This window comes from Microcebus murinus, chromosome 9 (genome assembly GCF_040939455.1).
Source record: "Microcebus murinus isolate Inina chromosome 9, M.murinus_Inina_mat1.0, whole genome shotgun sequence".
Classification (NCBI taxonomy): domain Eukaryota; kingdom Metazoa; phylum Chordata; class Mammalia; order Primates; family Cheirogaleidae; genus Microcebus; species Microcebus murinus.
The window spans coordinates 28,973,451-28,993,372 of record NC_134112.1 but is presented as its reverse complement, the minus strand read 5'-3'; the positions used below and the strand labels follow the sequence as shown (position 1 = coordinate 28,993,372).

Below are 19,922 nucleotides of genomic sequence, written 5' to 3'. Positions count from 1 at the left end.
CCAGGGGGGTTTGCCTGGATAGAAGCACCGGCTCTATCCTGTGCTTAAATTGCTGGTGTGGATGCTGTTCTCTGAGGTGAGAGCTGAAGCCATGAGACTGAATGTCCTCAAGGAGGGAGTGTGAGTAGACTGCAGTATTGGAGACACGCACAGTTGGGAAGTGAGGCGGGGAAGAGGAACTAGAAACAGTAGGAGAGAGAGCGTGAGAAAATGAGAGTGAGGTAGTAACATCGGGAAAGTGACATGTCATGGAAGCCACAAAAAAAGAAAAAGAGAGAGAGGGAGATGAAGTAAGTGTCATATCCCACTAGGGTCATCAAAAGGAACTCTGATGAAAGAGTCTTAAATCCGGCCATAAAGTGGTTATTAGTAAGATGCAGATATGCGGTGAGTCAGAAGAAGAAAGCTAGGAGAGATGCGGCCGCCCAGGAAGGCCAGGCAGCGATGGTACCTCACAGATTCAAGGATTTGGACAGGAAAGAGTTGTTGACCTACAGTGAGAAGAGGTAGCAGGTTCAAAAGAGGGTCTGGTCAATTTGGGCAAATCTCAGCACACCTGATGATGGGAGAAAGAGAGGAGATGTTTCCAGAGCAGAGAATGGCTGGGGGATAAGGATCTTCAGGAAAGGATGGGATTCACATAAGCAAAGCCAGGATCCCAGCCTACAGTTTTGAAATAAGGGTCAGGAAAGTTACATTATCAAAAGCCAAATCCTTAAAAGACCACAGAAAAACCTGATAATCAAGCAAAACTAAGGGGTATGTTATTTACGGGGATTAGAAGTCTGGGTGCAAGTGGTTTAAGGCAGGTCTTTTAAGGGGGATCTGATTAGGATTAGGTCTAAATTCATTACCTGATAGTTTAGTATAGGTGATCACAGAAACGTGGAAGTCAAGTCTTGGATAATTAAACAGTTGTTTGTCAAGTGAACTGTTAGCCCAGGTAAACAATCTATTGTCTTGAGAAGAGAGCCTTTTGCTCAAAAGCAAGCAAATAGGGAAATTATTTATTGGTTTGTGGTCTTTTCTTAGACAAGAATTTCTTTCTTTCTTTTTTTTTTTTTTTAGACAAGAATTTCCTGAAAAGAATAGTTGTGTTGACAGAGATGATCTTAGCTTGCAGATCTGGGAGGTAAGTTCTATTGATTGACCCAGGTAGTCTCAATTCTCAACACTGAGGGCTTCCATAAGAGTGAGCATGAACCAGAAACACTATAGCAGTGATTCCAGACTTTGCTGAACATGTGGAAATCGTCTGAAGATCTTCACAAAATACTAATGTCTGGTTCTCACCCACAAGCATTGTGATTTAGTTGATATGGGGAACAACCTGTGCATCAGGACTTTTATTTTTATTTTTTGAGAAAGTCTCACTCTGTTGCCCAGGCTAGAGTGCTGTGTCATCAGCCTAGCTCACAGCAACCTCAAACTCCTGGGCTTAAGCAATCCTACTGTCTCAGCCTCCTGAGTAGCTGGGACTACAGGCATGCGCCACCATGCCCGGCTAATTTTTTTTCTATGTATTTTTAGTTGGCCAATTAATTTCTTTTCTATTTATAGTAGAGATGGGGTCTCACTCTTGCTCAGGCTGGTTTCAAACTCCTGATCTTGAGCGATCCGCCCGCCCGGGCCTCCCAGAGTGCTAGGATTACAGGCGTGAGCCGCAGCGCCCGCCCAGCATCAGGACTTTTAAAACCTCCCCAGGTAATTCTAAAGCACAAAGTTTGGGAACACTTCACTCAGGTAGGGATGAAATAACCATTTGGGTGTTACCTTGGGAGGAAAAGATTGTTGAGCCACAGCATGTTACAGATTGAAATCAAACAGCAGGATCCCAGAATAGGCCTGTTCTGTAGCTTCCACCATAGAACTCATGGGGGATGGGGGATGGAGGTGAAGAAATGCCACAGCGGGGGATCCGGGGCTGGGTGTGGCATGTTTAACAGCAGGTTAGACAAAGGGGACTGAGGCACCAGGCAACTTCAGTGTGGTAATCAGAGCAGGGACAATGGCCTTGAGTGAAGGGAAGAGCAGAAGACAGCTCAGAGCCGCGGTCCTAGAGGAAAAAGACTGCAGCATGGATGTCAGAGGTGGGGCATCCTCCAGTGGGCTTTAGAAGGAGGACGCCCAGGACATGAGGGTGCTGCTTCTCTGACAGGTGAAGGTGGAGGCCCGAGGCATCGTGGAGGAGAAGGAGAAAGATGTAGAGTGATGGAGGGTGACGAGGTGACTACATGGGGAGAGGAAGGAACACTGTGAAGACATGTGGGGAGGCCCTGAGTTGACAGAAGGCTATATATAGCATTGTTGACTTGAAGAGGACACCATGGATAGATGACATAGAGTCCAAAAGATGAAAGAGAAAGGGAGACACCTGCGTCTTAGCAACTTAGAATCTGTCCCAGGGAGTGAGGCAACCTCCTCACTGCCCAACCCCCTTCACTGCTGAGGAGAAGAGGGGGCCTGGGAGAAGGGGAGGACTGCCTGGAGGAGGCAGCAGGGGACCCAGGGCCTTCAGGGAGACTGAGCCGGCTTAACCACAGGGCCAAGGAAGGCAGGCAAGGGACAAGCACTGGGTTGGCGTTAAGGTGAGCTTGTCCTACAAAGCGGGAGTGTCACAGAGCACAGGACACATGGCAGGTGGTGAGGGGGATGAGGCATGTGTGAAGTTGTGGGCGAGCTGTGTGGGAGAGAGTGGGGCGAGGGCAGAGAGTCAGAACGCAGGCCAGCACTGGGCGGGCTGAGCTGACATCCGCCTTGCTTCAGGCCAGATTGGTGTACAAGACTGATGGCCTCACTCAGGAAGTATATATATTTATTTCCTAAAAAAGGTATTTAATTTTTGAATAGGACATAGCATTCATTCTATGCTATAGATGTAGTCAAAGGGATGTAGTCAAAAGCCTCCCTTCTATTTCTGTCCCTTAGTTTAGCTCCCCCCTCTCCAATAGACAAGCATTGTTATTAGTTTCTCTTGTAACATTCAAAGAGGAAAGGTGTGTACATATGTAAGAATATATATACATGTCCCCCTTCTATTTACCCAACAATGGCATATTATCGGGGCAGGTGCTGGACTCCAGGAGGTGCCATTTGCATAGAACACAATGGGAGCAATGAATTTTTGAGTTGTTCAACATGGAAGAATTTGATAATATATGCAGTTTCTTCACATAACAGTATGTCTTTGATATCTTTCCACATCGGTACCTAAAACACATCTTTATCATTTTTTACAGCCACTACTATGCCATGGTATGGATGTACCATAATTTATTAAGTGTCCTACAATAGATATTTTAGTTATCATATAGCTATATGCTTTATAAACAATGCTGAGTATTTCAATTTGCACACGTCAAAGTACATAAAATGAATTCCTCCAAGTATAGTTAATGGTCAAAAGTTTTCTGCTAAAAGTAGATTGGCAGATGTTTTCTGTAAAGGTCTACATAGTAAATATTTTAGTTTTGCGGGCTACTTGGTCTCTCTGTCTCAGCTCTCAACTCTGCCATAGTTTTATGGAAGCAGCCATAGACGATATGTAAATGAGTGAACATGGCTGTGTTCCAATAGAACTTTATTTATGGAGACTAAAATTTGAATTTCATATCATTTTCATTTGTTATGACATAGTATTCTTCTCTTGATTTTTGCTTCAACCATTTAAAAGTGTAAAAACCATTCCTACCTCATGAGCTATACAAAGACAGACAACAGCCCATGGACTAAAGCTTGCCAAGCTCTAATTTATGCAACATAAATTTTGATACATATTACCAAACAGACCTTTATATAGGTTGTATCACTTCATACTTCCAATGGCAATGTATAAGTTGCTATTTTCCCCTAAGCCTTGCCAATAGAATTCTTGAGCTTTTGGATTTTTGTTAAACATATGGGTGAAAACAGTACCTCAGAGTAGTTTTAATTTGCATTTCTCTGACAATGAGCACGATTATCTTCACATGTTTATGAACCATTTGTGGTTCCTTTTCTGTTAACCATTAGTTTACATCCTTTGGTACACTTCATTTAAAATATCAGGGTTTTTTTGTGGGTAATGCCTTTTATTTTAAAAATAGAAATGGCTTTATTGTATTTTTTATTATAAAAATGATTATATTCTCATAGTACAAACATTTAAAGAAAAGAAAAAGTATTACTTATAATCTCATTCCAAGAAATATCTTTTTTTTTTTTTTTTACATTTGTGTGTTTATTTTTCCTGGCCATTATCCAGATATTTATATATAGACATTTTTAGAGAAACATGATTCATTCGACAAATATTTATTGAGTTATGACTATTACAAGGGTCATGCTATGTGTATGCTGTCATTTTCTTTTTTCACTTAATAATGGATCATGGAAAATTTTTTTTTCTTTTTTTTTTTTTTTTTTGAGACAGAGTCTCGCTTTGTTGCCCAGGCTAGAGTGAGTGCCATGGCGTCAGCCTAGCTCACAGCAATCTCAAACTGCTGGGCTCAAGCAATCCTGCTGCCTCAGCCTCCCCAGTAGCTGGGACTACAGGCATGTGCCACCATGCCCGGCTAATTTTTGCTATATATATTAGTTGGCCAATTAATTTCTTTCTATTTATAGTAAAGATGGGGTCTCGCTCTTGCTCAGGCTGGTTTAGAACTCCTGACCTCGAGCAATCCACCGGCCTCAGCCTCCCAGAGTGCTAGGATTACAGGCGTGAGCCACCGCGCCTGGCCCAGATCATGGAAAATTTATTCTTAGCCTGTACAGACGGTTGAGTCAAAAAAGTACAAAATACAATTCAACAAGCAGTAATGCAGTTTCTCTCATCCTCTTTGAGCTGCTGTGTCTGCCTGTTCTGATAGAGACACTAGTTGAACTGGTGACATGGATTAACAGAGTTAGTGTTACAAAGCTGAAGAGATTCTACCTCTTTTCTCAACTAGAGATATAGAATCATTTGCTCGACAAGTACTTATTGAGAACCTACTGCATACCGGACTCTATTCTAAATACTAGGAATGTAAAAGCTAAAGGTCCCATAAGTTCCCTGATCTTATGGAGTTCCCAGAAGGATAATAGGCAAGAGAATTTCAGCATAGGATATGTGTTATGAAGAAAATAAAACAAAGTGATGTGACAAAGATCTGTAGACTAAAAATAAATTCCTAAGCCTGCCACCAACTGAACAGACCCCCTATTGGCCAAGAGGACCCCAGGAAAATCTTAATGCTGAATTCCTGCCCATGAAGGGAAGGGAAGTCATACATTCCTTGTTATACCTCCTCCCTTTTGGAGTTTGGACAGAACTGACCAGCATTAATGTTAAGATAGAAATCATAAGACTGACAAAACAGATTGTTTTGGCAGTAGATACTAAATTATAAACAGACGTAAGGCCATGTAAAGCAAAGGTTAAGTCATGCCTGCAGGCCATTCATTTGCTTAACAGGTCATTTGAGTCGGTATATTGTAGCTTGCTCTATGATTAGCAGATTTCCTTAACTTAAAACATTCCTTTCTACTGACTCCAAGCTTTTAGACAAAGATTTACTCCTTTGACCAATTACAAATTAAAGAATTTCTAAATCTACCTATAGTTTGTAAACCCTCACTTCAAGATCTTCCACCTTTTCAGCCCAAACCAGTGTATACCTTCCATGTATTGATTTATGATTTTGCTTGCAATTCCTATCTCCCTAAATTGTATAAAACCAAACTGTAACCTGGCTGCCTCAGGTATATTTTCTCAGGACCTCTTGAGACTATGTTCCCCAGGCCCTGGTCACTCATATTGCCTCAGAACAAACCTGTTTAAATTATTTTACAGAGTCTGCTTTTTTTTTTTTTTTTTTTTCCATTACCAGTTCAATAGGGGAGCTGTTCTAGACGGGTCCACAGAGAAGGTCTCACTAAGGAAGAGACAACTGAACTGAGGGTTGATGGACAAGAAGAGCCAGGCAGGTAAAGCTGTGGAGAAGAGAATTCCAGGCTGAGGGAATGGCACATCCAATGAACTTGACTGTGTCTAGAAACAAGAACACGGCTGGCGTGATGAGAGAAAAGAGAAGAAAGAGAATGGTAAGGCTGAGGCCAGAGAGAACGATGGGTCAGTCCATGAAATCCTTGGCAGGTCATGGCAGGAAGTTCAGCTTTTATTTAGAAAACAATGGTAAGTCATTGGAGGATTGATGTGATCTGATCTACATTTTAAAATAAATTATTCTCATTTAGAGTTGCCAGATAAAATACAGGATGTTCAGTCAAATTTGAATGTCAGATGGATAATAAATAATTTGGGGGGAATGAAAATTATTTAAAATAATATCTTATATACTAAAAAATTACTCATTGTTAATCTGAAATTCAAATTTAGGCAGGTTGTCCTGTATTTTTATTTGCTAAATCTAGCAACCCTATTCTGGCTATCATAGGGATTTGGAGATTTATTGGGGGTGATAGAAGAGCAGAAAAATCCTTAATAGGCTTTTTGAGAAGTCTAAGAAGCAAGAGTGGTGGACATGGAGGAAAATGGGTGCATACAGAATATATTTTGGAGGTAGAGCCAAAAGGACTTGCTGACAGATTGCTGTGGGGTACGAAGGAAGAAGAGGCATCAAGGATGGCTCTTGGGTTTTTGACATCTGGGCCAATAATTACAGAGTGATTGTGTGATTGTGGTTTTCTCTTCTTATTTGTTTATTCTACAAAGTTTGCGGATGTGTGGCTGTTGAATAAATAATATTAATAAATCAAAATAAGATGCAAAGGGATTTAAGGCAAAGGTAAGGAACTGCTTTTCTTATTGAGAACCAACAGACCTCCTCCCCATTTTATAGCAACAGGGAGTGAACAGGACAGGAACAGCAACACGGGAGGACAGGTGAGAGCTTCAATGAATGTGGCTTCTAAACTGTCTAATGGACAATTCTCTTGTTCAACTGGTTAACCCTAAAGTATTCAATGCACCAGTTTGTACAGGCTAAGAATAGCAGGTCACTAACCTGAGGAATGGGAAGAGAAGGAATATTTATTGAGCTCCCTATTAGATAAAGGGCTTTAATAAAATTTCTCAATTTTCACAACAAACTGTGATATAGGTATGTTTATTCACATTTTACAGAAGTTAGTTACTTGCCTGAGAACACAAAGCAAATGGTTAGACTTGGATTTGAATGCCAGTCCATTATCTGCCTCAACCCCAACCACATAGATTTTCCATTACACCATCTTTCTTCACGTGGTTTAAAAGAGTTTGAATATCTTCATGCTTGATAAATATTTACAATAAATTTCCTTGTTGACTCTTCTGATTCTCTAATCCCAGAAATGGCCATTATTCTTTTTTAAGTTTTCCACTGAATATAAATAAGGACATAAGCAACAGACAAGTACATATTTCAGAATGGTTTTGTGGTGGGAACAAAAAGTCTGCCTACAGATGGTGGCTATTGCTAGGTGGGTGGCCAACCAATCTTTAGAGGAAGGTATCTCTTTTGTTAGGAAGACTCTAAAGGACTTCTTAATTGCCTGAGATAAGGCCTAGGCTAATTTGAAGTGGGGGAAGTTGCTAGAAAAGGAGGTAAACTTCGTCTTAATAAAGTAAAAGGGTCTTCTTTAAGCAAACAGTTGTGGATTGGGTTTCTGGGGAAGATAAATTTTTGTTAGTTTTCTTTAACTAAGTATTTACATTTCCTCTGCAGAGTTTGGGATCTACAGAATTTGGGGGAAGAGCAAAGATGCCCTTGATTTGAGTGAAACAGTGGGTCCTAGCTGCTAACCGGATGCTGAAAAGAAGAAAAGACTCAGTGGGAGGTAGAATACCTGGACAAGAACTGAAGAGGAGCTGAGGACTTTGCTTTATGCTTCATGATTCTCTTTGCCATCTTCATCTTTAGGAAACTGATTAACCAGTGACATTTTGGTTGCATCAGCAATGCTTTAGGACTACGGTCCCCAACCCCTGGGCAGCAAACTGATAGCAGTCACTTCCATGGAAAAACTGTCTTCCATGAAGCTTAGGAAGGGAAGGGACGTACAGCAGGAGGTGAGAGAGGGAAGCTTCATCTATATTTAAAGCCCCATCAATCCCCATCCCTGGCATCACCACCTGAGCTCTGCCTTCTGCATCCCCTCCCCAGTCTGCAGAAAAATTATCTTCCATGAAACCATGAAACTGGTCCCTGGTGCCAAAAAGGCTGGGGACTGCTGCCTTAGGAAATGAGGGAGGAACTGTATTTATTCTTGGAGCAAAGCCAAAAAAGAGGCAGAGGCCTTCCATGAGCTATTGCCAGATAGTAAGAAATCACTCTCTGGAGTTCCCTGGAATATTCTGGAAGAGAATGGATTTCCTGCTGTTGTACAGGATGACGGTTTGAGTACAGCAATTTAATTTGATTGTTAAAGGAAGGCTGGAGGATGGGGAGGGACAGTCAAATTAGAGTATGGCTGGGAAAATTCTCCTAGCACTGTATGTCTAAGGCAGGAAATTAGACACAAGATGAAATCTAAACCGGTGCTATGGTTGGGTTTCTCCCACAGAAGGAGGAGAAAATTCCTGCATCCCTAGTTATGTGAAAATATGCAAATTAGGGCAATTACATATTTGCTTAGAAATTCTGATTACCACATTTTGGCTTCAAGAGGGGATGGGGCACCGAAAGGGAATATTTGTCAGCCGTCCAGACTTGTTAGATTTCTTCCAGGGGAAACAAAAGGGTAAATTTCTTATCAAACAAATGTCAGGGCTTTTAATGAGTTTTTCAGACACCTTAATGTCTCCCTTCCACAAAGCATACCCCCCAAATTATGAAATGGTCAAAATGTGATCCATAGACAAAATGGAAAGTTTTTGATTTTCCCCCCTAAATTTTCCCCTCTTTACTTCCCCCTAAAGGTACCTTTTCTCCCCTTTTTTGGCTCAACAATGTGAAGTAAGGGCTTGGATGTTTCTGTGCAGATGGTTTTTGCTGTCATTTCTCGCCATTTCCCTAAGTCTGGGCTTCAAGTCTGCCACTTGAGAGTGACACAGACAGAAGCCTGTCTGATGGTGTTTCGTGAGGCTCAGAGCATCAAACGAATGGACCAGCTGCTTCGACAGTTGCGTCTGTGATACATGCAGTGGTACCCAGGCAGCACGGCAGAGACACGCCAGGGTGGCTGTGGGCAGGGAAAGGAGGGTATCACTGTCCTGGAGGACTGCAGGGGGCAGTTAGAGAACTACTGCCTTTCTAAGGAAAAATCTAAAATTTGGACAAAATCTGTCTTGGATCAAATTAAAAGTCTTTTCTGAGTGTTAGCTGACCTGACTAGAAATTAGTCATCTCTCCCCTTCTAGCAGGAGACTGAGGAATAGGTCTCCTAGCAACAGGGATGTGTTACCATCTTATGGTAGGACTGTTTTATAAACGACACTCATTTTGCCACCCACAGTTTTCTCAATAATTACCAGAAAAGGGGCACAGTGAGAACAAATTTAGCCATTTGCTAAGTATCAATTCATGGTCCTTAAGAGGTAATAATTCTAAGACTTGTTTTAACTAAACCCAAGTTAACCTTTTGGGGAGATTATTCTGAGTGTTCCCCTATTTCTATTAAATAGTGATTGCACCAGATAATGGCTCCAAACCCTTGGTATTATAGGGGTCTCCCTTCCCTGTCCTCTTCGCATGCACACACTCTCTCTCTCTCTCTCTCTCTCTCTCTCTCTCTCTCTCTCTCTCTCTCTCTCATTCCATTTCTCCTTTCTCCCCAATCTCTCACTTATTTCCTTCTTTGCTTCTCTGATCACTAATCCTTCAACATCTGTCTTTCAATCTTTCTCTTTCCTTTCTTCCTTCCTATCCCTGCAACTATCCTGTGTAAAGTGCTATCAGTTCTACTCACATTTTCCCTCTACCTTCACCCCCAACCCTAGTTCTAGGTCCAGGTAGTTCCTGCCCCTCTTCTGGACCAGGATGGTTTAAGGCTGTAATCTCTTCTCACAATATTTTATCCTACATGCATCTGCCAAATTATTTTCCTTGCAATAGCAACCTAATCATACCACTGCCCTGCTCAAAGATGTTTAAGGGTTCCCCACTTCCTATGGAGCAGAATGCAAAGTTCTCAGCCTAATATTCCAGGGCCAGCATAGTTTGGTTTTGTTGGTCTTCTGCAGGCACAGCACTCTCTGGTTTACTTCGGGGACACACTGTTCCTGCCAGATTGCCTCTCACCCACCTAGGCCTTTTCTCCAGCTGTTTCCTCTGCCTAAAGTTCCCTTACCCCAACCCCTCCATCTCTGCACATCTAAACCCACCAGGCCTAGCTCAAGCGTGGCCTGGTCTCTGTAGCCTTTCCTGGTATCTCTACCTCATCTTTTCTCTGAACCCCTATGAACTTACCTACATAATGAGGCCACTCTAACAGCAATAAACCAGGTGCTGTTCGCTCTGTCCCACACGTTTATATGGATCTCAGAACCGGTCTAAGTTCCATTGTGCAAGTGTTTCCAGAAGTTCCCGGGGTGCCTCACCTGTACTCCATGGACAAGGACACTTGTTTCAGGTCCTGCCATCTTCCCCCAAGCATCTGCCAGGCACGGGAGCCCCTACCACCTACAGTGTTCTGTAGTCAGCTGTAGAAAGAATATTTAACTCCTCCTTGCTGAGGAGTCAGAGTCCACTCTATAAGAATTCCCTAAAGAATGCCGTGGGTGCTCTCATGGTCTTTGAGGCTCTGTGAAAGAGTTCTTTCCACTTATTCCTCCCATGTCCATCTCTTATGGATCCACAGGATTTGGATGTTAGGTCAGTGTGAACAGGACATAGTGTTATACAGAGAATTAACTCTCTTGCCCAAAATATAGTATTCTTACTGGGTCTGATATGTTATACCTGCTCTATTTCTCACAAGAGCTCCATCAGGCCCTGATACAAGTGGATGATGGGCTGGACTGCCTATACATTTACCCAAGAATGTAGCCTTCACGAGTCACTATTATGGTTGGGAATGTATCATATCCCTCGGGCACATCATGGCAGACAAATGTTTAAGACACACTGGGTTCTATGATACTCTAGAACTGCACTGTCCCAACACAGTGGCTATTGCCTTCATGAGGCTATTGAGCATTTGAAATGTGGCTGGTACCAATTGAGAGGTGTTGTGGGTATACACACCAGGTTTTGAAGACTTACTTGCCCCCAAAAGGGTGTAAAATAAGTCATTAATAACTTTTGTAATATTGATTACATGTTCAAATGATAATGTTTTGTATCTATTAGGTCAAATAAAACACTACTGAAATTGACTTAGCTCCTTTCCTTTTGCTTTCTTAATACGGCTTCTAGAAAACTTGAAATTACATACGTGGTTTGCCATGGTTTCCATTAGTGGCTCACATTACATTTCTGTTGCACGGGGCCACTCTAGAGCGGTTCAATAAAGCGCTTGTTAGAAATGCAACCCAGACCTACTGGGTCAGAAACTCCAGGAAGGCCCCGCAAAATCTGTGGTTAACAAACTCTCTAAGCTGATTCTGATTCATACTGACAGTGAGTTCCTCCGCTGAGGAAGGTTAGCTCCCAGGGATGCAAAATGAGATTCAGGGAGTAATCGAGTCTCAATAACTTTTAATGATTTCCTCTTGATGGTTCCTTTCAAGCTCAAGATTATTCTGCCAGTCAGTGAGCAATAAAGTAAATAATAATCTTTGCTCCCAAGAACAGCTTGCTGGTAACTTCAAAATTTGCCATTACCAGCCAGGAAGAATTGCAAGTCATTATCAGAACATCTTTGAAAAAAATCTCAACAGAAATGTAATGAATACAATGGCTATGCCAGGAACACAAGATAGTCAAACATGAAATCAGCATTGAGAAAAACAAAAACCTGCCGAGTTATAATATAAAACAGATCTGTTGCCAAGCCAGGCTGACTGGCTGAGACACCGGGCCGTGGAATGCTCTAGAGCTGCCCCTCCTGGTGCCAGTGTCACGTTGGACAAAGCCAGCCACAGCCTCAGTCCCTCCTGCGCAGACACCAAAAGGTCTTGATCAGCCGGATGTCACCCACACACCCTTCCAGAGCCCACAGTCCTTGTCTGTCTTACTTAACTTGACCCCTTTGGGCATCCTGAAATTCACAAGTTCTCATTCCTAGTGTCATCATGTGCCATCACAAAGATTCATTAGTTTATGGCTGTGCTTGAAGAACATTACCACAAAATATGCCAGGCACATGATCGAGTGTGTAATTCTTAAGTGTGGGGGACGAGTAGTGTGCAGGAGAAGGGAAGCTGTATAGCAGACTTGCTTTGGACACTCCCTAAGGGAAATAATATTCTCCAAACAGCAGTCTCCTAGGAGCTGTTACCAGGTTTAACATATTTAGTGGCATCAAAGGTATCATCCATGTCCTTATGGAAAGTAATTCATGCATGTTGTAAAGAAAAAATTGAACAATATAGATGTGGATAAAGTAGAATAAGAAAGTTCTTTTTCCTAATTCAATTCCAATCCCTAGATTATTCTGGATTTTAAAATATAGACATTGACACACACACACACACACACACACACACACGTAGATACATATACACATACATACACACAATCAGATTTTATTTATTTGTTTACTTAGTTAAGATAGGGTTTTGCTCAGTTGCCCAGGCTGGAGTACAGTGGCATCATATAGCTCACTGTAACCTTGAACTCCAAGGCTCATCCCGCCACAGCCTTCCAAGTAGCTGGGACTACAGGCACGCACTACCATGCCTGGTTAATTTTTTTATTCTTGGTAAAGAGGGGGTTCTCCGTATGTTGCTCAGAGTGGTCTCGAACTCCTGGCTTGAAGTGATCCTCCCACGTCAGGCTCCCAAACTGCTGGGATTACAGGAATGAGCTACCATGCCTGGCCCAATTTGATATGTTTTTAAAACTGAGATCAAATATACTTTCAATTTTGTAATCTACCTTTTTCACTTGTTGGCGTGTTATGGACAACTTTCAATGTTTTATGTGTGGGCTTACCTTTTTCCGTTTAATGCTACTGCATGAAGAGTTTATTTAGCCACAGTTTATTTCAACAACAGTGCCTGCCTGAAACACAGAAAGCTCTCAATAAATATTGGCTATTATTTATAATCATACAATTATTCCTCTGTCTCCTTATTTATACTTCCTCGCTCCTAAAACTGTATTTGTATTTTCTCCTCTTTTTTTAATGTACAAATATCCACATATATGTATATTTTGAAGAGTAAACTCTAGCTCTTATTTATCAATTTCACACTCTGGTTTTATTTTTGTCTTTATTACCATGTTCTATTTTCTTTGAGTTAATTTTAATGTTCTTCTTCTAGCTTCTAGTGTCGAATACATAGTTATATTTATTTTTTTTCTCCTTTTCATTCTGAGAAAAGTATTTGAATGTGGCTTCGGCTGCATACCCTGTTTTAATACACAGTAGTCTTACTATTAATTTACCTAAATAAATCTTGATTTCAGTTGTGAGTTCCTTTTAATCTAATCATTATTTAGAATAATGTTTTTAACATTTCCAAGTGCTATAAATAGTGGTATTGTCTAACTTCTAATCTTATTGCATTATATCGAGGGAAAGTGGCTCATATGTTTTCTATTTTTAAGAAGTCACTGAGGTTTTTTGTTGTTGTTGTTGTCATAGAAGGGACATGTCTCCTACCACATGCGTTTTCATAGTGCTGATGAGATGGAATGCAGCCTGTTAATCAGAGTACGTGATGCAGTGCATGGCCCGCTGCTGTTTATAATGGGTTTGCCATCTGGAAGAGGCCCTGTGCACGCTGGAAATGAGCAGATGCTTGCTATGTGCTGGAACATACACCTACGCGGTGTGGTGTGCTGCTCAGCTAGAATCACAATCTCGTGTTTACTGTTCATGTTTGTAAACTGTGATATGGGCAAACTGCAAGATCAGCATCAGCGATGACAGCTTTGACTGAGACATTCCTGCTGTGCAGTTTGAAAGGCAAATGAGAAGACGCTGTGCTATTTTTTGCCAGTTTTTTTAATGATGCCTTAACATTATTTCATCACTAATTTTAATTTCTAAGTATTACGTGGGTACGGATGTTTCCGGTTACATGGACTGCTTTGGTAATGCTTGAGTCAGGGTTAAAAGTGTGCCTGTCACCCAGATAGTGTTCATTGTACCTGTTAGGTAGGTTTTCACCCATCCCCTGCTCCCCCTGCCCTGCCCACTGCTTGATCTCCATTGAGACTTACTTTCCTCTGTGCACTTGTGTCCTCATCAGTTAGTTCTAATTTCATAGTGAGGACACATGGTGTTTGTTTTTCCATTCTTTAGATACTTCACTTAGAATCATGGTCTCCAGTTTCATCCAGATTGTTGCAAAAAGCATTAGGTCATCCTTCTTCATGTATTCCACGATATGTGTATACCACATTTTGTTAACCCACTCATGAATTGATGAGCATTTGAGTTGATTTCACATCTTTGCAACTGTGACTTGTGCTGCAGTGAACGTTTGAGTACAGGTGTCTTTTTGATAAAATGACTTCTTTTCCTTTGGGTAAATACCCAGTAGTGGGATTGCTGGATCAAATGATAGGTCTACTTTTATTTCTTTGAGGAATCTCCATACTGTTTTACATAGAGGTTGTACTAATCTGCAGTCCCACCAACATTGTATGAGAGTTTCTTTCTCTCTGTATCCATGCCAGCATATATTATCTTTGGACTTTTTAATAAAAGCCATTCTGAATGGGGTAAGGTGATGTCTCATTGTGGTTTTGATTTGCATTTCCCTGATGATTAGTGACATTGAGCATTTTTTCCTATGTTTATTGGCCATTTGTCTATCTTCTTTTGAGAAGCTTCTGTTCATGTCTTTTGTCCACTTTTTTTATTGGGTTGTTTGATCGAGTTCTTTTAGATTCTGTATGTTTCACTAGTTTTGACCAACCAATGTATTCTTTTTAATTAACAATTATATTCTCAACTGATGACCCTGCCTTATACTCTGAACTGTGCTGCCCAGTAAGGTAGCCATTAGATTCATATGGCTATTTAAATTAAAATTAATTAAAATTAAATAAAACCCAAAATTTAGTTTTTCAGTTGCACTATCCACTGTATTCAATAGCCACATGTGGCTAGGGGCTGTTGTATTGGACAATGCAGATATATAACTTTTCTATCACTGCAAAATTTTGTGTTAGATAGCCCAGCTCTAGAGGTGGCAGTGTGATAGTCTTTTGATATGTCAATTTGGCTAGGTTACAGTCCCCAGTTATTCAATCAAACACTAATTAATCTAGGTGTTGCTGTGAAGGTATTCAGGTATGATTAAAATGCATAATCAGTTGAATTTTTAGTAAGGGAGATTATCCTAGATAATTTGAGTGGGTCAGATTCAATGAATTCAACAGCCTTAAGAACAAAACTCAAGTGCCTCTGTTGAAGAAGAAATTCTGCCTATGGACATTTCAGTCTTTGCCTGAGTTTCAGCCTGCCCTTCCTCACGGCCTGCTCTGCAGATTTTTAGGAATTGCTTCCACAATTACACAAGCCAATTCCTTGCAATAAATCTCTCTATATCTATATATATAAATATTCAATATGATATATAAATCTAACTGTCTCTCTGGTTGAATCCTAACTATTGGTATCTGTTGAAGGGTTTTGAGTTGGGGAGTAAAATGATTTGATTGATGCTAGAAGACTATGTCTTTGACTGCCATTCTCCATCAATGGATACTCATCTTGCCTCCAACTCTCTCATCATTGTAAGCAATAGCCAATGTTTAAAGTGCTACTTTTGAAATGTCTCCATATGTTTTTGATAAACTTGTATTAGAGTGAGTCATAAACTACCAGAGAATTTTGAATGATATTTTTGATAATCACTTAAGTACCTACATTTGATATTTCCTGCAGTTTCCCCAAAATATATTTATAGGCCTTTAGAAAAACTTAAAGCATGAAAAAGGCATATTATCTCCAATATGGTAGATGACAAGGGAAATTTATTAAATATGTAGGCTGAGTAGGAACTTGACCAACTAAAGGCAAGGCATAACCAAGTGGCTCCTCCTTGTTGAATAATCTGTTCTCAAAGAGAAATAAAGGAGGCAGCTAAGGCAGTCACATCTAACATTTACCTAATTGCTCATGCTGTAAACCTAGGACTTATCCTTCATCCATACTCGACATCATTGTTTCATCATCTGGGGAAAATCCTAGTCACTTAACATTTCTGTCTTGACGTTATTACTATTTATTTCATGCATACAACCTCTGAACTATGATGACTGGCAGGTTCAAAATGAAAATAGCCATAAAATTATCAGAAAATGTTGACTTTCTGCCAATTCTACAAACATGCAGACATTTCACAATAGTTGCTTCCAGATTTCACTCACCATGCCCCTCACTCTGCCCATATCCTCTCTCAGTCCTTTCTAGTTCATTCTGTACACAGCAGCCAGAGTGTTTCATCTCAAAACTTGAACTTGATCCTCTTTTGCTACTGTACACTATTGCTTAAAACCCTTCAGTGGCTTCTCAGCCAAAATCTGTAACCTGCTCTCAAGGGCTGGTCCTTCCTGCTGTGCTCTCTGCCTCCCACCCTGTTCCTCCAAACTCTGCTCCCCAGTTGCACACTGGATTCCCAGTTCCTCAAACTCACCCAGCCCCTCCTGGCATCAGAGCCCACGTACACCCTGCCTGGAAAGTGCCTCTCAATTTCCCCTCCCTGACACCCCCACTCCCAGCCTTCTGATCTCAGAGCAAGCATCAGTTCCTCAGGGAAGGCTCCCTGGACTTCCCATGAAATGCGCTCATAGACCCTCACACCTCTCCTTCGGAGCACTTAAAACAGTTGTAGGTTACGCACAGTTCCATGAGGCTCTTTGCTGGGTTTCTGATCATCCTTGCTAGACCAGGAGATTCAAGATCAGGGACTTGTCTGTGGCACCAGTGGACACCAGCATAAAAAACCAGTATTCAGAAAACATTTTAAACAGATAAATAAATGAATAACTAGGCAACTCATACTGTTAAGTACATTGTTTTATTTCCTGTGACCCAAGCCCAATTACAGTTGAAAATCTTTGTGAATTATTTGTAATTATCCTGAGCTTTCTTTTTTCAGACTGCCTGGGTTCCCTTTTTTCTTACACACAGATTCAGGTTTGTATAATTGTTTACTTGTTGTGCAGGGTGGGGTGAGGATGGTGAGGGATTGGTGACAACAGCCAGGCTGGAACACCAGGCAAGAGACTATCATCTTGGTGAGAGTTAATTCCCCGCTGAAGAGCAATGGATGTTAGCAGGAAGATACAATTGTGGTCATTACTATGGTTCATCCCAGTAGATCTATTATACAAAAAGTCAGTCAACTAGGAAAGGACTGATATTTCAGTGCACAACCATTTGAGTTGCTACCTAGGTTATGAACACTGGGAACAGACCAATAGACATGGGCAGACCAAAAGTGGCCCTGTCTGCCAACACAACCCTACACCCCTACCTGTGTAGGTGATCCAGGGATAGATATAAGTTGGTCAAATTCTCTCTCCTAGGAATTTCTATTCCTAGAAACCAGGAATATAAAAATAAGGAGCTTAGGAATTATTGGCATTAAATTCAGGTAATAGCAGTGGACACCACTTCTATTCATGATTGTTTAACTTATGATTCTGTGAGATGTCTCTGTAGCCTTCCTTTACATTTCCCCTTCTTTTATTAGCAGTTCAAACAACTCCATGATTACAAATATAGAGAAGATATCTCTGTGCAGGTGACAGCTGAAACTGCAAAGGTGGGAAGGTAATTTTTCAAATTACAGGAGAGACAATGAGAGAGAAAGAGAGAGAGAGAAGAGAGAGAGCGATTGAGCCTGAGAGTGAAAGAAAGAAATAGGGAGAAAGTATGAGTAATAGAGAGAGAAGGGGCAAAGGCAAGACGAGAGCGAAAGCCAGAGTGTGAAGAGTGAGAGCCCGAATAAAGTGAGGGGTAGAGGGTGGAGAGAGAGAGAGAGAGGAGACTGGAAAATTATAATGAGAGAAAGGTACTGGGATTTGGGGATACCTAGAAAGGATGAAGATTGAAAAGTGAAGTTATGCTAGAGCTAAAGTTACATAAAGGCCCAAACCAGAAAATAAGTCAGACTCAAGAAAAAAAAAAAATAGATCAAAGAAATCAAATATTTAGGAGGGAAATAAGTGAATTTAAAAATAGAGGGGAAAATCAGCCTGCAGTTATTCTGACAGAGCTATCAACCACACTGGAGAAACTACGATCCAGAATATGCTTCCTTGAAGGGGTTGGGATTTATTGTTTCCTAATGGGGTTTTATGTATTTTTTTCCACTTTGACTTAACCTAGCTTCTGATGGGCCTTGCTGGGAAAAGTACAAAACAACAGCAGCAGCAGCAAGAAAACACAAATGAGGAGGAACTTTATGACCACAGATTACAATAAATTTGTTTGAAGACTAAAATAACAGAGTCTTTGTAAAATCCCAAGATTTCACAAAGCACAGAGGGCACAGAAGTACTTATTTGCTCATTTTCGGACAGAGACGATATTTGGTCTAATGATTTTCTCACTGGAAAAATCTACTGGATTTAGTATTAATCATCATATATTATAGAATTTCATAGCTCACGCATAAAACCTTCTTGCTCATTTAGACAGAATAGATCAGCAACTACTCACAAATGAACAAAGCAGGGTGTAGTACTGCAGTATTTACAGAATGACAGAAAGTCTCTTCTTTCTGCAAAGTCCTGCTCCCCTGTCCAGCTGCTTCTAGAATCTGATCCCATCTCACTCTGAGTTCCCATCACACCGGGGCTCTTCCATCTCTTCAAGCTGAACTGTGGTCACCAGGGAACTTGTCACCCATCCCCTGCCTGGAATGCTACATCCCAGGCTCCCATCCCTTCCTTCCTCAGCTTCCTTTATTACACATTTTCATGGGGTAGCGGGGTAGAGGGGTGTTTCCTTCACTTGTGTGATTTATTTGATTGATGCCGTCTCACCACTAGACTAAACACTCTGTGAGGACAAGAACTGAGTACTTTTCTCTTAAATCAACTGTCCCCAGGATATATAGCAAAATGCCCGGTGCATAGTAGGTGTTCAACAAATCCTTGTTAGTAAACGAGTAAAGTTAAGTCATCTTTTAATCTTAACATGCCATTTCTAAAAAGACCAGATGGGCACTTCTTTATTCTGGCAGGTGGGGTCCTTACCACTGTCACCAGCTCTTCCCTTTCCTCCTGCTATATCTACTCAGGATCCAAGTCCTGTTGCTGAGTCTTCAGTAATGCTTCTCAGATCTCCGCCTCGCACACTGGGGTCCCTGCCCCAGGTGACACCACCACGTGGATGACTGCAACGCCTACCCACTTGTTTTCTTGGCTTCCTCTTACAATGCTACCTCCACACGGGATTACCCTGCTCAAATTCAGCCTGGATTTCAGCTGAAAATGGTACCCCACTCATCTTTTCTGTAGTTTCTTCCAGCTGCTAAGACAATGGTTCCCTACCTTATATTTAACCCTGGAATCCACCAATGATGGAGCTTTGTGGATTTATACCAACTATCAGCCAGACACAGGTGGATAGAGAACAGCCTACCTAGGTTTTTGCCTCCACCTTATTTCTTTACCTGAATGAGGATAGGAAAGTACTTTAAACCTGCCCCCTTGACAGACAACCGACTCAGAGGGCCAGCCCAGTGCCCACAAGGAGGCGGGCCAGCCATTCCCTGGCTCACTGGAGTCACTCTCTGGGGTGGCTATTACTTCTCAGTCCATGTCACCATCTGGCGAACATGGAAAACCCCAGAAAACAACTGGGACAGAAATAAGGAGGTGTGCGCTGGCTTTAATGAGTGGCTTCCTGAGAAGAGAGGTCCCCACAAGAAAAGCACTGTGGGT

General features: G+C 41.4%; 1 pseudogene; it reads left to right on the top strand.

Moving 5' to 3' along the window:
- Window positions 1-382: 382 nt before the first annotated feature.
- LOC105875940 (carbohydrate sulfotransferase 1-like) overlaps window positions 383-19,922 on the top strand; it is a 49,817-nt pseudogene continuing 30,277 nt past the window's right edge.